Source organism: Rhinopithecus roxellana, chromosome 17 (assembly GCF_007565055.1).
Source record: "Rhinopithecus roxellana isolate Shanxi Qingling chromosome 17, ASM756505v1, whole genome shotgun sequence".
NCBI classification, from domain to species: domain Eukaryota; kingdom Metazoa; phylum Chordata; class Mammalia; order Primates; family Cercopithecidae; genus Rhinopithecus; species Rhinopithecus roxellana.
Window position 1 is genome coordinate 79,916,291 of NC_044565.1, and position 9,926 is coordinate 79,926,216.

General features: G+C 45.2%; 1 long non-coding RNA gene across 1 annotated transcript; it reads right to left on the reverse strand.

Moving 5' to 3' along the window:
• Positions 1-215: 215 nt before the first annotated feature.
• Positions 216-9,665, reverse strand: LOC115894256. The gene is made up of 3 exons (XR_004054330.1): positions 9,312-9,665; positions 7,956-8,025; positions 216-4,858 (listed from the first exon to the last, which is right to left on the reverse strand). It is a non-coding gene; the product is annotated as an uncharacterized LOC115894256 (long non-coding RNA).
• Between the last annotated feature and the right edge of the window lie 261 nt (positions 9,666-9,926).

The following is a 9,926-nucleotide window of genomic DNA, read 5'->3' on the forward strand; positions in this document are numbered from 1 at the left end:
AGTTAGCAGCCTGCAAGATAATGAACCCTTTAAATAAGGCTTTCAAAAAAACAGTTTTATTTTTGCTTGAGCCAAAAGAACAGCGATTTTCTTCTGGTTATTTTAAGGCAGAAAAATGCATATGAAGTACAATCTCTCCATTGCACACACAACCAGCCACTTTTGTCATCAAAGACATCTGTCCTTGATGCCACAGAACCGTGACTATTCGTGGAATAAGGGTTGATATTGTCATGACACTCCTTTCCCAGGGAAAGAGCAGATGGGCAAGGAAGGAGTTAAATGCGGTGGCACCACCCTCATTTTCTTGTGGACAGTGGGGCTTCTCTCCTCACCCTTGGCTGATGATGCTATGAAGAGGTAGAGCCCTCTCGTGCACGTAATGTCATGATGTGGCGAAACCAGAGATGAGACCAGTGTGTTTCTGAGATACAGAGAAAGAGAAACAACCAGGACAAGGGCAGGACTTCACATGATTCTGCAGGAGGTATTCTGTGGGCCAGAGACCATGTGTGAGGGTCAAAGTGGGTACAGATGGGCTTTCTGCTCTGGGGCCTTCTAATCATGGCCTGTTCCTACCTCTTCATGCAGCATTCCAGGAACAGATGAAATGGGCTGTTGATGGGCCTGGAACTTCTGAGCTATGGTGACAGGGATGAGTCCTCCCCATAGCCCCCCAGGCAGTCATCTATGATTCTGACCTATGAAATACTTCATGCATCTATCATTCTCCCTCTCTTCCTCCACCTCCTTCCTTCTCCCCAGTGTATATATATGTATAAGTGTGTGGAGAGATTGAGAGAGAGAGAGATTTGTCTTGCCCATCTTCAAAGCCATCAATCGTTTACCATCCTGTCATTGTTGTGTTAGGTGTTGGTTAAGTGCTGCACTAAGAGCTAAGGATACAAATGTAAGAAAGTCAGACATGACCCCCTCCGACCTCCAAGCATCTAGGCCAGCCCCAGCTGGGCCCCGCCAGCAGCAGGCAGGTGCCACCCCAGCAGGGAAGCTGCCTTCACCCCTCATCCCCTCGAATATGCTGTGACTCACAACAGTGGCTTCAGCTGTGGGTCCCTCCTGGGCTGAGGCTCAATGGGACCAAATCCTACTGGCCAAGGAGTCAAAACAAAATAACAACAACAAAAACAAAAACAGGTCTTTTCTGAGCCAGTCCTGTGAGGAAAGAGAACAATGTAAACAGAGAGATTCCTTAAAGAAAAACGATTTATTTCCTGCCTCAGTCCTGGCAACAAACATTGTCTTTCTCATTACCTAATTCATTCTTGTTAGCAGCATATGTTCTGGCTTCACTCTGATTTTTTTTTTTTAAAGACACATCTCTGCCCTTCGTATAATATGGGAAGTTTAAGCGGTTTCCGGGGATCGGTCCTGCAAGATATACCAAGTTTTACCTCTTTCTAGGTGTCAGTGCTTGATAGCCCAGGAAAATCCCTTCTAGAAGTTTTCAGAATCTGGTAAGCCCTGGGCAGAAACTCATAGCCTCACTTGTCTCTGGCAGTCAGGAACGTGCTGGGAGCTGCATCGTCTGTGGGAGTCTGGAATGCCTAGGAAGGCGAGTTGCAGCCTACACTGAGTTGGATATGATCTCAGATTCCTGCTGGCCTCAAATATACAGAGATCCCAGAGGGTCTCCCTGTTTTAAGGAAAGAGAGAGCTACTTCTGCAGTTATCAGGAAGCAAAATTATCTTTGAGTCAAATTCCTCTTCCAAAGGCCTTAGCCAAAAAAAAAAAAAAAAAAAAAGGAAATTTTTAATGTACTTTTGAAGTTGTTATACTCTTTAATGTTTAGTAATTCCTAGTCCTGGCAGGGTCTTGAAAGCTCCTGGAGGATGTATTTGAATGCAGATTGTTGCTTCCTACTTCTGACCCTCCACCCCAGAGAATGTCTTGAGTGGGGCCCAGGAATCTAAATGTTTAACAGCTTCTCAGTGATTCTTCTGTTTTCATCCAGTGCCCTTCGAAAGGAATAATGTTGATGCTCTCCCTCTGGGGCTACCAATGGGGCAGGAACATTAAAGAGGCCCAAGACTGGATGGAATGCCCTTCTTATCTTTCTAAGAAATGGTGATCTGGGGGCTTTGATATAGCAGGGGAGCAGGAATGCGGGGTCTGGGAAGCTCTCAAGCCAGGACCAAACACCCCTTTCTTAAGCATGCCAGCCTGCTGACTCACATCCTCGGGAGCTTGGTCAGTGGGCTCCCAGCAGTCCCCGGAGATGTGGTCAGTAGAAGGAGTATAGGAAATGCCAGTGTGTGACAAATACCATCGCTGGAGAATGACTGGTAAGCTTTTGGGGAGGTGCCCTGGGGGCCAGGCTGAGCAGCTGGCAGGGGCAGGAGGTGGGTGTCTCTGAAGTCAGCCTGAGGTTCCATAAAGCCACGTCCTTTTGCCCTCACTTCAGACCCGTCTCACTTGTCACTGTGGCCCTTGCCAGGTGTGCAGGTGCTTGCTGCCCAAGACTCCTTTAGCTACCCCATGCTCACATGAGCCTGTATAGAGACATCCTTTTGGGTTGGAATGAATCCCTCCCTCAGAGAGCCTGGGGGCATTTCTGACTATTTCAGAGCTTCTAGAATATAATCTCCTCTGCAAGCATTTGACTATGGATCCTCTGGGCAGAAGAGACTTGCTTCTCCATGCAGGACCTACTTGTCTACAAGGAAAGAAATAGCTCCTGATCTAGTGCCCAGGGTTTGTTATTTTTAACAGCAAAAATATAGAGAAGTTACTATTCAGAGCTTCTCTTCTGGCCAACACAGGCTATGGATGAGTGGAATGGAAAGGCTGCCACGTGTACATCACCACCTGCGTGGATTCTAGTCATGGTTCAGATCTGCCTCGGCCTCCGGGAAAATGGCTCTATGCAACCAGTATACAGGCAGCTAGGGACATGCTGGGTCAGTCTATCAACAACTATTTACTGAGCTCCTGTCATTACCAGGCACACTTGAGAACTTTTTGTTTTGTGAATTAATCTTTAAAAAAGCCAGAGACATATGGGCTATATTGCAGCCCTATGACTGACTGTGACCACATCCAAACCCCCCTCTCACCTCTGGCATTTATCAGAATCTGTACAGTGAATCTGGCCATAGCATTTTCTGCAGAATTCAGAAGATGTCTGGTTTCATACAACTCCTCTCCACCCCTTCGTTTCTGTGAAGTTCCATCTTTAAGGTGGACTGACCAGGATGATGTCAGGAGGCTGCAACACCACTAGCCTTATCTTTTAATATTAATCCTAGCAGATGAGGTATGGATGTGTGGAAGCCCCTTTTCTTCTGAACCTAAGCAACAGCTGTAGGAACCATTTAGCCAGGAGGATCGTCAGACCACAGATGACCCCTTTGGGACCCCTGAGAGTCAGGGCAGCACTCATCACTTCGTTCTTTATGTCCTCAACACATCCTAGGCTGAGCAAAGGTTCTGAATGAAGAAATGCTGAGGTTGCTTGGACTTAGCCGGAGCTGTAGAGGAGACACTTCTTCCTTTCTCATCCTTACAAGGGCTCCTTGCTCTGGCCTCACAGCGGCAGCACTAGAGGATCTGTCCAGAGCAAGGGCCTACTCTTCCTCCCTTGCTCCTGGTCTCTTCCCACAGAGCCTCCAGGCTGGAGTGGTGATGGGTGGTTCAAACTTCTCCTGTTACCATCTCCGTCTGAGTCAGGGCTGCAGACTCTCCCTTGGGAAGCATGGCTGGAATTTCATACTTCCTTCAGTCATTCATGGAGTATGAATTGAGTTGCTACTGGGTACCAGCCAATCTCACTGGGCCTGCCTGGTGGTCTGCCAATCCAGATACTGAATACTTACTATGGTGAAGGTGCTATCAAGGTGAGGCCACGCAGGCCTGGTCAAGACTTGGGACATCAAATGGCAGGGCAAAGGTGAGGGAAGGCAGCCCTTGGTGCAAGAAGTGATATCCAGCAAACCCAAAGGGCAGCAGTGGGGTCTGGGGAGAAACTTAACACTGAAGAGGTCCCTAGGATCTATGGTCATAGCAACTAGGAAAATTGGTTTGCAACCCCTTTTCTACATGCTCAGCACCACCTTAGGGCCAAGCTCTTCTGGATTTGAAGGGCTGGTACCAGACTCAGACAATTTTCCTGGCAGGGGCCACATAGAGATCCATTTGCTTAGAATGTTGTAGTTTATTCTTTGAGGTTAGTAGAGAGATCGTAGGAACCATAACACTTGGTCCTTGCCCTCGAGGTTTTTCTGTCTGTGGAAGTACTGTGGGTATTCTTCCCAAAAATACAACGGTGAGTTCAGGGTCAAGAGGAGCCAGGAATCTCAGATCCTCTCCCTCTGAAAAATGGGGCTGAAGGATCCCTGTTCTTCCTCCCTGCACAGTGAGGAACTATGCCCTCACCCTGCACCATTTCACCCTGGCTCAGGGCTAGAACGTCCTCATCACAACATGCAGGTCTATCCCTGGTTTAAAGGAGGAAGAGATTAAATGAGGCCTATTGGATTTCCTAAGTATTGCCTCCTCCCATTTCTTAGAGTCCTGTAGACAAGGCTTTTCTCATATAACAGGTTTTATATTTTTTTCTTTTAAATCACGGGGTTGTTTATAAGACAGATTAAGCATAAACTCAAATGCTAAATCATCTGATACTCAACAGTCTGATACCAAATATCTGAAGTAAAAAGCCTGTGACCTGATGATGGCATTCAAGTGATAAATCACTCTGATCAGAAAAGGATGCAAGAAAAGCAGCTGAAAGTCTCTCTCTCCGGCCACGTGGCTTTGATCTCTGGGAAAGTGGATATTAGTGCAGACAGCAGTTCATAGGTCTTGATTAGTCCATTCAAACCAGTGACTATGATTTCTCTGTAGATATAAGCACAAAAAAAGTCAATAAACGTTGGGCTGAACTTTAAACAACTGTCTTTTCAGAGAAAACCCAGTTGCATACAAGGAAGATTACTACACTAGCCTGAAGACAAATGTCTACAAATATTGTACACTCAAGTGCAGGGAGGAGTTTTGTTCAAGGCAGCACAGAAAACAAATTACTCTGGTCTTAAATAAGATCCTTTGAACGGGCAGCAGCAAATCAGTACAAATTAGGACAAATGCATTCTTGACTGAGAGAATTTCCTTATTCTGCCTGAAAAATGTCACCAACCAGACTATAGACAGCTATCTCCCAAAAACTGGGGCCTCCAGTTACATGGTGGTGGAGTCAATTTGGTGGAAGTTCAAACCCCTAAACCAGCTCCTTCATTCAAATTCCTAGGTACTGGTCTTATATTTCTGGGCAGGCAATTGAAATTTGGCCATGGTTTTATTTTGCATCTTTTGGCCAGCAAATGTAAATGCAGCACCCATAAAGTACTGAGTCCCAGAGCCTGTGGCAGGGCCAGGAGAGACTGGATGTAGTTGGGAACAAGAATGGCCGCAGATCTCAGTTTTCCTGGGACGGTCCTTAGGACTATGGTTCTAGAGTCCTTTCCAGCTTGCATTTGCCACTCTCTACAGTTTCTCAGTTTGGAATGATGAATTACAGCCACTCTAAAGGAGATCATTTCCCTAGCCCCAGGCATTGTTTCAAGGAATGGATGTACATGGAGGCTTTTCATTTTAGATCAAGAAAAAGTCCTGTGCTTAGGCAGGTGGGGTTGAGTCTAGAGAGAGAGGAAAGGCGCCCACCCAGCCTTGGATCTTTTCTTCTCACAGGCACCTCAGACTGAGCCCTGGAATGGGTGAGTCAGAGGCTGAACAGGCCCCACTGATGAGGAATCTTGTGAGATCTGGCGGAGAGGGGCAGACTTCCCATTTCTGTGCTGAACACAGAGGCAGCATCTGCTAGAGACCAGGGAGGTGCAGGGCCCCAGTGGCAGGGAAGCAGGTTCTATCATAGGACTCCAGTTCCCACCCTCTCAGGGCTTGGCCAGAGATGCACACTGACCTTACCAGTAATACAGGTATTTTGGTAAAACCTGACTCAAATACTGTCATCATCTTCCAGTCCAGACTCCACTCCACTCCTGGACAGCAGCTAGTACTTTGTGTTTGACCCTGCTTTTCTAGAGCCTTCCTTTGGGGTACTTCTGTCTCCTACCAGACTACAAGCTCCCCCAGGGCAGGGAATTCATCTTTGCCTTGCCCACAGAGCCTGGCCACACTCATTAGGTTCATTAGAGGGTACCCAAGCAATATTGGTTGAATTAATGAATGAAACATAATGAAATACAATGCATCTAATTCTTCAGTTTGGCAGCAGCTGGCAAAGCTTAAAAGCTGAAGTTATCAAGGAATGGGCTAACTCATAAAACACTTCAGCCCTCTTTGCCCCTTTTTGGTCGAGGAAACACCGGCGATCAGAGTAGCTCTTTGTGTGTGTTAATGACTAGAGTCTAAACATGCACTTCTCTTTTTATCCATGATTTTTTCATGCAGTGAAGCTATATGAAGGTAAGATGACTGAGAGAGGGTTTAACTTACTGGAAAAGATTTAGACATGTGTTGAATGACTGATTTCAAGGTCCAACTCTGCATCCTTTTTCAAGAAACCTCTTGGTGAGAGAGCAATGAATAGTGGCCCTTGGCTACCGTGTTGGGTCTGCACAGCTTTCAGGGGAAGTGGTCACTCTTTATTGACATGCATTTTCCTTATTTAACCACATGTTCCATGCACAGATGGTATTTATCTTCAGAAGATGACTCACACCCTTGTCAGCATACCTTTCTATATTAAATATCCCTATCACGTACAAACTGGACCTCAGAGTGGGCTGGGTGGTATTAGAACAATCTCTTCCCCCTTTTTAGAAACTGTGAAAATTTTTGAATTGACTCACAAAATCCACTTCCCAATGAACTAAGACTTTGTAGGATTTTCCTATTTAAGATCTGGGTTTAAACCCAGCCACATAACTGGCTATGTGGTCTTAAAATTACTGTCTCTGTGCCTCGGTTTAATTACGTATAAAGTGAGAGCAATTTCCCTGATCTTATAGAGTCACTGAGATGATTAAATGAGGTAGTGGCACTGAGAAAGTTTGAAGCAAATATTTTTTGAATAAATAAATGACTAAAACAATAATATGAATGTTAAAAATCATCAACCAATTTAGTGTGTATGATGAGGCTTATTATTTACTGAGTGATCCCTACGCATAAAGAATAGTTCTAAGTTCTTAAACACATATCACCTTGTAGCTAAGGAATTAGAATGTAAGCCTACATCTTGTGGGTGGGCACCTAAGACCACACTCTTAACTTCTACCTGCACTGCCTCTTCTTATTTGTAATCAATGTGATAAACTCCTTTTGGCACTAAATACTGCCCTGGAAACAGTGGTCAGCTTTTTAAACTGTGGCTGCCTTTACTCTAATGTAACTGAGGTCCTTAGAGTTTTGTAACTTACTGAGAGAAATTAAAAAAACAAACAAACAAACCCTTATAACATCTTGGTTTCTGCACTAAGTAATCAATGATAAATTTGGGGATCAGGTATCTAGCTTCTGCTACCTGTTATTCTGAACTGAGAATGCATCAGACTCAGGGCTCAGATATAGCTTCATTGAGAGTAGAAATGGGAATGAGTTTCTAGTTAGTGAAAACTGGAGCATACGATGACTTGACTCTACAAGTTGGGCAAATAGCAGTCCTCTCCTGTTTCTGGTAAGGGTTTCATTTTTCTTGGGCACAGTATTTTCCTGGGTTCTGATAGCCTCTACTGACTTTGAACTCATCCTCTGTCATTGTAAAAGAGTATACAAGCATTTGCTCAGAACTGTGCTAGACTCTGTGTGATTAATTCAAGATAGCTCTATCAAAATAAGAGCTATCACTTATTATGAGGCTGCGATGCTCTAGAGACTATGCTAAGCACTTCATGTTTTTTTATAGTCAGGGTAGGCTAGTTTATGCTGTGGCAACAAACAACTCCCAAATCTTAGTAGCTAATGATAAGCTTACTTCTCAGTCTCATTAAATGTTCAGTGCAGGTTGGCTGGGGGCTCCACTCCACCTTGCTTCACACAGTGTCCTGGAATTACAGAGTTTCCACCATCAAATATGTTACCGGTTGCCCAGAGTCTCACCTCTAGAATCCTTGCATACAATGTCAAGAAGTCTCCTTGAACTTTTGTAACTTTGCCATCTTGTGCTCTTAAAGAAAACACTAATTGTATGTTTTGAAATCCAGAAAAGGAAAAGAGTGAGGGATGTTAAGATCAGTCACTCCAGCCCTGGCTTAAGCCTCCTCTGGCACAGGCCCCAAGGGTGAGCTTGCTTCTGTGGATTTCCAGCCGGGAAGCACCACCCCGGTTTATTTTCAGAGGTAGAAACTGAAGCAACAATTATCTCCCATCATAGCAAATTAAAAGCCCAGGCTCACCCATCCCAGGAGTGGGGCGAGCACAGGACCATAATGACAGGCCAAGGTTAGTGCATTTCCTTTAAAGGCATGAGCCACTCATGAAACACACAAAATAAACAGAGACATAAAAGTCCATGGAAAAGGCCCACAAGTGAGAGCAAGCGTTTGTGCCAAGATCAGAGAGTGTATTTTGATTTTTGAGGAGACTGAGGATTGTAGCAGCAAAAAATGCTTGGCGGATGAGTTGTGGTCTGTGTTTAGGATAATGTGAAAGCTATTATGTACAACGCTGCAGAGGGTCAGGGCCGAGTGGCCCTATCTGTCACACACGTACGTTTCTATGGCCTTAGAGCCTGGTCTACTTCCACCCATTCTTATCAGAATCTCCATTCCTGCCCAGACACCTGCTCGACAGAGCAGTGTGGCCCTGCTGGCCAGAGCTTTTGCTTGGAATGTCTCTCATCTCTCTCTCTCTCTCTCTTTTTTTTTTTTTTTTTTTTTTTTGAGATGGAGTCTCACTCTTTCGCCCAGGCTGGAGTGCAGTGGTGTGATCTCTCACTCTGTTGCCCAGGCTGGAGTGCAGTGGTGTGATCTCTCACTCTGTTGCCCAGGCTGGAGTGCAGTGGTGCGATCTCTCACTCTGTTGCCCAGGCTGGAGTGCAGTGGCGTGATCTCAACTCATTGCAACCTCCGCCTCCCAGGTTCAAGCGATTCTCCTACCTCAGCCTCCCAAGTAGCTGGAATTACAAGCGTCCGCCACCACACCCGGCTACTTTTGTATTTTTTGTAGAGGTGGGGTTTCCCCATGTTGGCCAGGCTGGTCTCAAACTCCTGATCTCAGGTGATCCATCTGCCTTGGCCTTTCAAAGTGCTGGGATTACAGGCATGAGCCACTGTGCCCCTCTCTTATGTACTATGCCAGCATCATTGCCAGGAACTTAGCCAAAACTCACCTCTTTCAGGAAGTCCTCCAGGACTAATGCTTCCGGGCTCTAGGATCCTCCTGTTGCAGGTTGTTTATATAGCTGTCTCTGCTACTTAATGTCAGTGAAGATGTGTGGTTGTGTCAGTTTTTTGGGGAGTTCTTCTGAGCTTTGTTATAAGATCTTCAGGAGTATAGATTTTTATTTTTCCTTATATTTATGCTACACATGTTTAACTTCCAAAAAACATTTTCCCACGCACCACCTAATTTTATCTTCAGTATCACCTGGTGAGGTGGGTAGGGATTCCATATGAAAGATGGGAACTTATATAGCAAGATGGCTAGGAGTACGGGCTTTGGCTTGGGCAGGTTTCTAATCTCTCTAAGCCCCAGTTCTCTCACGTGTAAAACAGGGATAAAAATAGTTTCTGCCCATAGGTTATTTTAAGGATTAAATGAGATAATACAGGTAACATGCTTACCTCACACAGTAAAATTGTTGTTGTTTTAATGATGGTGGAACTCAGGCTCAGAGAAGTAAATACACAAGAGGTGGCTCAGTGTGGTGTGAAAAGCAAAGGGCTTGGAGGCAACAGATTCTGATGGTATCTGACATGTGGTGACTTTGGAAAACCACTTTGCC